Genomic DNA, 11,286 nt, shown 5'->3' with positions numbered 1-11,286 from the left:
GGTCAAATCATGTTCTAACACCTGCAAGAATGCACAAAATGAATCTATCAGACACTCCAAACTGTACTTATGGTAAATATGGAGATTTAACACATATCTTATTAGAATGTGAAAACCAACAGGGAAATATTGCATATTTTTATGAAGACTTACGAAAACTAAATGTCTGTTTCCGATTTCACTTAAATGAACTAATTTTCTCTGGAAACGTAGAAATATTTAATTGTATTTATCGGTTAATAAAAAAATGTAAATACAAACTTTAAAGAATATAATGTACTAACCATAGAATTAAGATGAAACTTGTAAGCAATCTGCAAACACACCAATAATGTAATAAATCTTATAATAGGAAAAAAAAAAGAAGCAAAAAAAAGAAACAAAAAAATAAAAAAAAATTAACATAAAAAGAAAAAAACAAAATAAAAATTTAAAATTTATATATACATTATATACGATATCAAAGAAAAGAAATATAATGAAATTAAAAAAAAAATAAAATAAAACAAAATAAAACAAAAAAAACGACTAAAAATAAAAAATGAAAAAGGAAAAAATAAGTAAAAAAACAGTAACAGTTCGAAACAAGTCAATCTTTTTAATTTACATTTACTACTAACTCGAACTCTGATTGTAGATCTGTGAATACAAATTCCAAAACAGTCTGGTCAATTGGCTATGCCAAGGCCATTAAAATAATAATAAAAAAAAACTCTTCTACTGAATAATAATGGTCATTTAGATAGGTGAGCTTTTGTCATTTTACGGAACTTCAGGAAAGATGTTGCCGATTTGAGTTGTAAAGGGAGATGATTGTATAGTTTTTTTGCAAAATATAATATAGATTTCGTTACTAACTCAGAGGAGGGGATCGGTAAATATACTTCAAAAGTTGACTTTCTGGTGGAGTAGTCATGATGAGGCCTTGCTGGAAAGACATGCAGGTGTTTACGAATTAAGCAAACAGTTTGTAAAATATATAAAAATGGAAGGGTTAAAATTCCGTGATCTTTGAAGTAACTTCTGCAATGTGTTGTTCCTCTGAGGCCAAAAGGATATCTTATTGCTATTTTTGTACTTTAAAAATAACATCTAATTGGACAGCTGTACTAAAACCCCAAAAAGGAAGACCATATCGAATATGAGACTCGAACAAGGAAAAATATGTTATTTAAGAAGATGCTAAATTGAGTTCTTTCGAAACAGATCTTATAGCATAGCAGGCTGAGGCGCGTTTCTTACTGAACAAATCGATATGAAGGGACCATTTGAGGTTGCTGTCTATAAAAATACCGAGAAATTTTACAGAAACAACGGTAGAGATCTGGCTGTTACTAACAAGCAGGGGTTGAAGAGCACTTTTATAGGATAATGCTACTGTCTTATCCAGGTGAAAAGAGAGTAAATTAGTCCAGAGAGTCAAGAGAGTCAGACCAGGTTTTCTATAGTAAGCAAATCAGAAGTTATAGTTGCATGAAGAATTGCAATAGTTGAGTTGCTCCAAGTGATACTGGTATCATCAGCAAAAAGAAAAATTTTTCCATCGAGTTTTAAATTAGTCATTTATAAAGATTAGGAACAGTAGAGGACCCAATACTGAACCTTGTGCTATACCAGATGCAATGTTTTTGCGACTAGAGTCAGTATCATTTGCTCTAACCAGTTGTTTCCTATTATTCAAGTAAGACTGGAACCAATTCAAAGGTTCCAATTCAAATACCTCTAATTCCATAGAAATTTAGTTTTTTAATCAAAATGTCGTGATTTACACAATAAAAAGCTTTGGCATAGTCACAGAAAACAGTGGCAGTAAAAACATAATTGTTTAGTTCTTGGTTAACCTCATGAAGCACATAAAAACACGGCATCAGTGGTACATTTATTAGTTAAAGCCGAACTGATTTTGTGATAAGATGTTGTTATCAATGAGAAAGGACACAAGTCGGGTTTTTATAAGTCTCTCAATAATTTTGGAGAGTACCGGTAGTAAGGCAATAGGTCTATAGTTGCAAGCATTAGATTTTTCACCACCCTTATGAAGAGGAATAATAATGGCTATCTTTAGGCACTCTGGGAATTTACCTTTTTCAATGGAATCATTAATTAGTGAGACGAGGAGTTCCAACACATTTTATGTGATATTTGAGGATTTTTATGGATAGTCCATCAGTACTGCAGGATGATTTGCTTTTGATACTATTGATCGTTTGGATCAGTTCAGATTTATTGACTGGTGTTACAAAGAATGAATTCGAGACCATTCCTGAATTAGGGAGATAGGAAATGAGATCTTTTTGCGGCAAAATAGTCGATGTTATATTTTTACTCACATTAACGAAGTATTCGTTTAGATTTTAAGGGTTTGGAAGGGAAAATGTATGGGCTACTTGAGTTTTATTTCGAAAATCGTTTATTATGGACCAATTTTCTTTTGCAACACTTTTAGAGTTTCCCAGACGACTTTGATAATAAGCCTTTTTTTAGCTGATTTGATGAGTTTTAGATAGTTTACTCTGTACTTGGAGATATATTGAGTGACAGAGACGTTGGTAGCAAATTTCTGTATTGATATACAGTAGTGAACGCATATTCTTGGCTGATATACGGATACCTTGGGTAGCCCAGGGTTTGGAATTTTTTGTCAATTGAAATTAAAGGAAATGCCTTATTGAAGATACAGACAAGCTTTTCTAAAAAATCATTGAAATTATAGTCCACGTCCGTAGAAGGAAAATGCCACTCAGAAGGTAAGCATAAATTTTGGAATTTATGAAAATTCCGAGCGGAAAAAATCCTACCTAAACGTCGGGTTTTCGAAGAGGGTTTGCTGAAGATGTTAAACTTCGTAAATACTGCTTCATGATCCGATAATTCCGCATTAATAATTGTAGAGCAGACATCACGGGGTGAGAAATCTTAGACAATATAATCAATTATGGTAGATAAAGTTTTTCTAATTCCTGTAGGAGAATTAACGTGGATTGAGAGAGCATACGATTCAAATATGTTGACCAAGAACATTTGGGTAGCACAAGCAGCATCATAATTAATGTTGAAATCACCGCATATAATTTTTCTGCTTTTATGAGGTAAGTCATCTAACAAATTTAGCAGGTTCTGAAAAAGTAGTTCCACGGGAGAGTCAGGTGATCTATAGATACAAATAATGTAAAGATTAAGATTTTTATTATAAACTAAGGAAAACTCAAAAAAGGCTTCATTCAACAGAAAGTCATATTTTGATATCAGAGAAAAATCATTATTTATAGAAAAAATTAGGTTGCCCCATGAGCTGAACTTGGACGATCATACCTAGCAAATATGGTATATTTTTCTACAAAAAAAGGCTCGTTGACTTCAAGCCAGTGCTCTGTAACCGCAAGTATCGGGGGAAATCCTAACTCGTCTAGAAACAAAAATAATTCGTCAGTTTTATTTCTTATAGAACGAATATTAATCAGAACCATACTAATGTTGTCATCACTAAAATAATTTGAGGTTTCTATTTCCTCAGAACACGTCGGATTGTTTAAATATTTCGCCTTGAAGAGCCAGTGGAATAATAATTTCGATGACATTCCCTTGATTTTTTTAGATGTATAATTCTTTCTGAAGTAAGAAAGAACCTAAAAGCAGCAAGATCAGCTTCCACCTCAGCTGGATCAATTCCATAGGCATCGTTAAATTCTAGAAGAATTTTTCGTAGTTCTTCAGCCTTGGTAGATAGTCCTTCAGAAGCCAAAAATAATTTAACGCTGCTGTTGGTATATCCATCATAAAATACTGAATCAGGCTGGTTTTGTTGAAGAGCAAGATGTAGCTTAATTGTTTTTAATATATCCGGTTCCCTTAATGTTGCTAGAAGATATCGACTGTTTGAGTTATTAGTTAATCTAACAATTGGTGGTGTTAAAGGATCCAAATTTATGGATGGTTTCAAAGTATCTTTTTTAATGAAATTAATATGGGAACGGAAATGATCTTTAGATTTGCAAATTGTGATGGCCTGCTTGTCTGTAAGTATATTTGTGTTTTCAACTTCATGTTTGTTGTTGCTTGGAATGGTAATTGAATTTTCCAAGCTAACCGGGCTTCGGATGTGCTTCGGATTCATATTTGCCTCAGATGAAGTCGTTGGTTCGACTATGAGGATATGGTTCCAGTATGAGGATTCTGTTGACCATTTAATGTTTACACCAGGTGGCCAAATTTCCTTAATAAGTCAATAGAGGTTTTTAGATTTTATACCTATTTTGAATGAGGAGCCAGTTACTGTGTTCGCATCTTTAAGAAGGGCATAACATCTTATATATTCCAGCTTCTCTTGAATGTAGTGGACTACTTGTACAGGGGTGTAAATTGTGGTTAAGTTGCAAATAACGACAAAGTCACATTTATCTTCTGCAATGGTTGATTTTTTGACTAGACTGCCTTCGAAATGTTGAGTGTCTTCAGTTTGGGTATTTACTTCAAGTGGCATACAATATGTTTATCTTCGATACCTCTTTCTTCGTTGGTATAGCAGGTAGTTGTTTGAAAGATTACTCATTTGACTAGATATTTCACTTATATTTGCAGAGAGCCTTTCTAATTAAAACTTTATCTCAGATGAATTTGAATGTTGGACTTGAAACATTAATTGTGTCATTGGAACAGCCGAAAAAAACTGACGATAAATTTAAGATATCTTGTTCCATCTGCCTTATCGATTTCAAAAGATATTCAGGATTTAGCAGGGTATTTAATTTATGGATGTCGTAATTTTTTTTGAAAGATAGTCTAATTTGCCGTCGTTTTTCATTAATAAATCATATGTCTCGATAAAAACAGGCAAATTATCAGCCAGGTTTTTAGTAACTTGTATTAAGGCGTCAAAGTTCTCTTGTAGTATTTGATTTTTTGATAAATTGTTTATTTTTCACTTAAATATCTGAGGCTAGGCGAGTCACATAAGGTACAAAAAAATCTTAAATGGGAATTTTTTGGGTCCAGTAAAATTTTTGTCTTTGTTTTATTGAGACCTGAGCATCTCATAGAAAAATACCGTTTAAAATCTCCATGGCAACGCAATTTATATTTTACGTATTCGGAAAATTCAGCTAAGCAAATTTCACAATTATTGTACGTCATGGTAGTCAAGGTTAAACATACAAATATTTACCCAGGTCGTTGAATAGTAAACAAAATATAGAATAAACAAATCGAGTAAACACTTACACGAGTTTAGTTAAACAATAATCCAAAACAAAAGAACAACTAAACACGTTTGAGTAATGCGACTCTGATAACAAACAATACAAAACACACACAAATGATCGCATCGACAGTCAAACAAACACTGAACTAGCTTGATTAATGATTATTCTTTGTTTCTAGCTGTAATAGAAAGGAATAAATTTTACTGAGATATTGTATATCTGATTTAGCGTTAATAACATTATCTGTTGTTGCAATATGGGCCATTTCTAAAAAAATTCTTCTCTTATAGGATGTTTCCTTTTCAAGGATTTTGAGCTCTGCAAAATTCATTTTATGGTTTTGAGTGTGCACGTGGTTAGCTAATGTGCATCTATCTATATAGAGTCTACAATCGGTTTTATGCGTAGTGATGCGGTCCTTGAGACATCTAGAGGTCTGCCCGATGTATCTACCATTACAATTATCCCACGAAATGTTTTATACAACATCTGATATTTGGTCTTGTGGGGTTCGATCTTTAAGTTTTGAGAAAACTGAGTTAACTGTTAGTGTTGTTTTATTGGCTATTTTGATGTTTTCATAACATATGATTTAAAGATTCTTGATAGTTTTGGTGTTAGTTCCTTTATGTAGGGGAACACACAATATTTTGAAGGAGCTTGGTTAGTATCAGTGCTTTGTCTGTTAGTATTAGTAGTTATGTTAACAGGTATTGAGTTATTCTAAGTGGTCGGTGTTTCTAATGGAGTATTGTACAAAAGTCCTTTTAGAAGAAGTGGTGGATAAGAATTATCTATAAACAGATCGTAAAGTATTTTAAGATTTTTGTGATGGAATGACTTGTCTAAAATTTTTAAAACCCTATTTTAATTTGTTTTACTAAGTTGACTTTAGTAGAATGTTTATGATAAGATATATAATTGATGTATCTGCCTGAACTCATTGATTTTCTGTACCAATCTACTGTAATTATGTTATTGTTAGAACGAACTAATCTAGTGTCTAAGAAGCGAATAGATTGATTTTCATCTTCAACTTCAATGGTGAATTGGATATATGGATCATAGCTGTTGAAAATAAACAGGAAGTCATCTAACGTATTGTTAGGAATAGCTAAGATCATGTCATCTACATACTTAAAAAAATAGGTTAAAGGGTAGAACGGGAATGATAATGTCTAGCAAGTCATCCATTACATATGCAGCAAGAATGAGGCTGGTTTTTGCTCTCATTGGTGTTCCAAAAGTTTGATTATAGTAAGTATTATCAAAAGAAAAATAGGTGTTATTAAATAAGAAGGTCACTAAGTTAATAAACGTATCTTTATCAAGTGTACAATTAGACCAGAGTAATAAGGATTTTCTCGGGACACTCAGATTAAGGTAGCTGACTACTTTTTTAGTTATTGTAGACCTATAGGAAGACAACCTACATGTATCATACCTAGCGTTCGCGTCGGTTTTTTAATTATTAACAATTTAGTGCAAAAATCGCGATGTTTTCCATTTTTTGCACTCCATTCAAAAGCTAAATAGTTGACATAAAATTACAAAATTCAGTTTTTTAGAACATTGAAAAACCTTTAAAATGCCGATTTTTGAAAGTTAAAAAGTTAATTTGTTGCTACGCAAACTGCAAAATAGGTGAAAATCGTTATTTGTTAATAACTTTTACTAAAACTACCTTAGAACTTTAGTGTTTCACCCAAAGTTTGGTATTGGCGTACTTAACAAACCTTCAAAATTTGAGACCGATCCATTAATTAGTTTAAGAGTTATTCTATTTGTTTTTCCCAAAGACCTTTATTTTGCAATAAGATAAGACAAAAAATGATGAAGGTAAAGCAATTCTGAGTATGCCAAATGAAAGTAGAAAAGTGATAGAATCAAAATGTATTAAAAAAAGATAAAAAAATAATTAATATAGTCAAAAATCCTAATGCCAAATTTTTGAAATTTTGTAGTTTACAAACATTTAGAATAACTTTAAAAACATTGTCCGTAGAAACAATATTTTTATATATTCGAAAAGATAGTATTTTAACACGAATTTTTAAATAAAAAAATTTAACCTGTGTTTACTTGGGACAAATTTAGCCATTTTTTTTTCACAGCTAATTTTTTTATAATACTTAAGAAATCTCATTAATGCCATTTTAAAGAATGGGATGTGTATTTTTTCTTAAAAAATTTGCACAAACATTGTACCTTCACAGGACCCTCTACGATTTTTCAAAAATGTAGTTCAAACGATTACTAGGGGGAACCTACAAATCCACTGAGTTAAAATACCGAAAAAGCAATTTCAAGCGAATATAATTTTCTGTATCTCCGGATCAACTCAAAGGATTTTGATCTTTCTTTTTTAATTTGTGTGTAATTTCTACGTACATTACAAATATGCAATTTGTTTATAAATTTATTAATTAATATACAGTCTAATTTGTTTAAACAATTCTTTAAAAAATATTTTTTTTACAAAAATCGACTTTTTTAATCATAGTATTATCATTAATGATCATAGAAAAAGTTAAAGTACACTTCAATAAATAAATGATTTTTATTAGATAATTATTTATTGAAGATAATTGATTTATTAAAGTATACCTTAACTTTTTCTATGATTAATAACGATAGTATGATTAAAATCAGGGATTTTTGGGAAACAATTGTTTTTCCAAAAATTGTTTAAACAAATTAGACTGTTTATTAATTAATAAATGTCTAGAAAAATTGCATATATGTAATGTACAGGAAAATTACATACACATTAAAAAAAGAACGTTCAAAATATGTTCAGCAAATCCAGAGGTATAGAAAATGATATTACCTTTTTTAGTTTTTGAATTCGTGCATTTGTCGGCTCCCAGCTCCCCCTTCACTTACCACGACTAGTCACCAATTAAACTACATTTCTAAAAATTCGGATAAAATGCCAGCTTTCCTAATATGTAAAATGATTTTTTCTACAGACAATATCTTTAAAGTTTATTTAAAGTTTATTATTTAAAGTTTATTCTAAATGTTTATAAACTACAAAATTTCACAATTTTTGAATTAGGATTTTTGACTATATTAGATAATTTTTTATCTTTTTTTTAGTAAATTTTGATAGCATCATTTTTCTACTTTCATTTGGCATACGCAGAATTACCCCACCTTCATTATTTTCTGTCTTATGTTATTGCAAAATAATGGTCTCTGGGATAAACAAATAGAATAACTCTTAAACTAATTAATGGATCGGTCTCAAATTTTGAGGGTTTGTTAAGTATCCCAATACCCAACTTTGGGTAAAACACCAAAGTTCTAAGATAGTTTTAGTAAAAGTTATTAACAAATATCCATTTTCACTTATTTTGCAGTTTGTGTAGCTACAAATTAACTTTTTAACTTTCAAAATCGGCATTTTGAAGGTTTTTTAATGTTCTAAGAAATTAAATATCGTAATTTTATGTCAACTATTTAGCTTTTGAATGGGATGCAAAAAATCGAAAAAATCGCGATTTTTGCACTAAATTGTTAATAATTAAAAACGGACGCGAACTCTAGGCAGGAAACAGATAGGTTTTCTTCCTATAGGTCTAAAATAACTAAAAAATTAGTCAGCTACCTGGATCTTTGAATGTCCCGAAAATGGTCTATTTCTAGCTTATTACCCTGGAGTAAATTTCTACTAATTTCTGACCAATGTTTATTTACTGATCTTATGCATGCTTCAATATAAACGTTCCTGAACAAATAGACCACGTCCAGACTAACAAGCACCTAACCTTGAGGTAGTTGCAACTTAATAAATTTATCATTTATTTCAAAAGAATCTTTTATATAATAATCGTTATCATAACTATAGGCACAAGTTAGAATTTCTGTAATAAAACCAGCAATACTCTCAGTAGGAGCTGATGATATTATAGGTCTAAGATCTAATGTTGTTTTGTGTATTTTTTGTAAAGAATAATATTTTGGTGAAATACTATATACGAATTAAGTTTTTTCTTAGCAGTGTCATCAATTCGTGTGTTATAGAACAACATTTTGACCAATTTATTGCTTTGTCTTTGTATAAACTGAGTAAAATCAGACGTTAATGTGAAATAAGAATCACTATTATTGATAAGTTGTTTTGAGAGTTCTAGATTGTTTTTATTTGTACATAACTACTGTTACATTGCCTTTTCAGATCTTGTGAGTGTAGGTTCTGGGTGATTTTTTCAAAATTTATTTGTTTTATCTAATAAGTGATGAAAATAGTTGGAAGATTTTTTATTATGTGAAATATAGTTAGTCAAACCCTAGCTCGAGCTATGTTCTTTTCTGATACGTTAAAAATTGATGAAGCTACTAGTTCTACATCAGTTAAAATACTTCTGATGAAAATGTCACATCCTACTCTAGATTCTATACTAAATTTAGGTCCTAGTGCTAACAAATGTTCTATATCTTTAGGAATGTCAACATTACTAAGATTTTTTAACCAAGTTGGTTTGGTTTTTAAGAATATATTTTGAAAGTCTTTTTTAAGAAAGTCTAGTTTTTTATTTGAACTGCTTTGATGTCATGAAATAACTTATTATATACTTTTAGCTGTCTCCTATATTACTCGTTAAATATTGACAAAGTGCACTTTTCAATGTTGAGTTCTTTACATTTATCTAATTTAATGTTTAGTTTAGCAATGTTTTTATGATTGAAGTTGATCTCATAATTTAACAATCTTGTACTTAGCTGTTTAGTAACATTTAAAGCCAAATCCTGTGCTTGGAATTCCTGTCTATATATAAGGTTCTATATGGGCTTTGTTGCTTCTTTTAATTGTCGTGATTTTAGTCCTAGTTTACGGCAATTTAATAGGAACTGTTTTATGTTAATTTCTCTTGCTAGATGTTTGCTGGTCTTCGTCCAATCTTTTAAACATGAGACTGCAGATTCACCATATCGTTCTCGTATGGTGTCGTAGAAACCCATCTCTGTCTAATGACTAAAGAATGATCACAGCTGTCTAATTGATATAAATATCAATGGTGCCGGTCCTTGGATTAGCAGCCGAAAATGAAAGGCAAAGTGTGCTATTTTCAATGATATCGCTATATTTCGTCAAGTCTCCTTAACATCATCAGGCGAGTGCTATAAGATTGTTACAATATGGTGAGATTCTGTATTTTACATAACACGAAGAATAACTTACTTGCTCGAGGTTTAGTGGCCATAAAGGTGTATATAAAAGTTTGTGTCAGCATGTTATAAAACTTAGTTAATGAAAAACCAACTAGAATACACACAGGAATTTATCCAAGGTGTTTTTCATCGCCTGCGCGTTTCATGATGGAAGGCATCATGATCAACTATATAAGTAGCCGTATCGTGAATAAAAATTCAGTCTACTTCAAGCAGCAGCGAGAAGCGAAAGACTACCTGACTTGATGTGCAATGTGAAGCAAGTGTGATTTTGCCGAAACGTCGTCAAAATAATGGTTTTTCTAAAAACCAAAATTATTCAACTCGGAGTCAAACCCGGAAAACCACAGAAAGAACATATAGCTCCCGTGGAAACTTCAAGTGTAACATAATTAACCTCTACGGGGAGGAAATTCTAAATACCAAAATTAAAAATAACAAAAGCCAAGATCAAAACCTCAGACATCAAGAAAGAACAACAGTTCCATCTCTTACCTAGAGAGAAGTCGTCAACATGTCCAAAATTGTACGGCCTTTTAGTCAAATAACCTTTTTTCCCAATAGTGCATCTACAGTTTTCACCCTTGAAAACACAATCTTTTAAACTTTTTACGTAGATAAAAGACGTTAAAATGAAAATAGACGATTGTATTCCAATTCGAATACCACCCTTGCTCTACATGTGTTTAGACTTATTCAAGTCTCCTCAGGACGGCTCAGGAACACATGTGGTAGTTCAAAATTAAATGAAATGCAATATATTTTGGTCGTTTTAATTTAGCCTTCTCATTATCAGCTTGAAAGAATCTTCAATTCGCACTTTTTGCCAGTGTCGTCCATTTAACCCAGTACAATATCTTCTGGCTTTGCTTCTTGTTATGGTATAGAAAGGTACTGCGCCTATGGATGT

This window comes from Diabrotica virgifera, chromosome 10, assembly GCF_917563875.1.
Source record: "Diabrotica virgifera virgifera chromosome 10, PGI_DIABVI_V3a".
Taxonomy (NCBI): domain Eukaryota; kingdom Metazoa; phylum Arthropoda; class Insecta; order Coleoptera; family Chrysomelidae; genus Diabrotica; species Diabrotica virgifera.
This window is presented reverse-complemented; position numbering follows the sequence as displayed.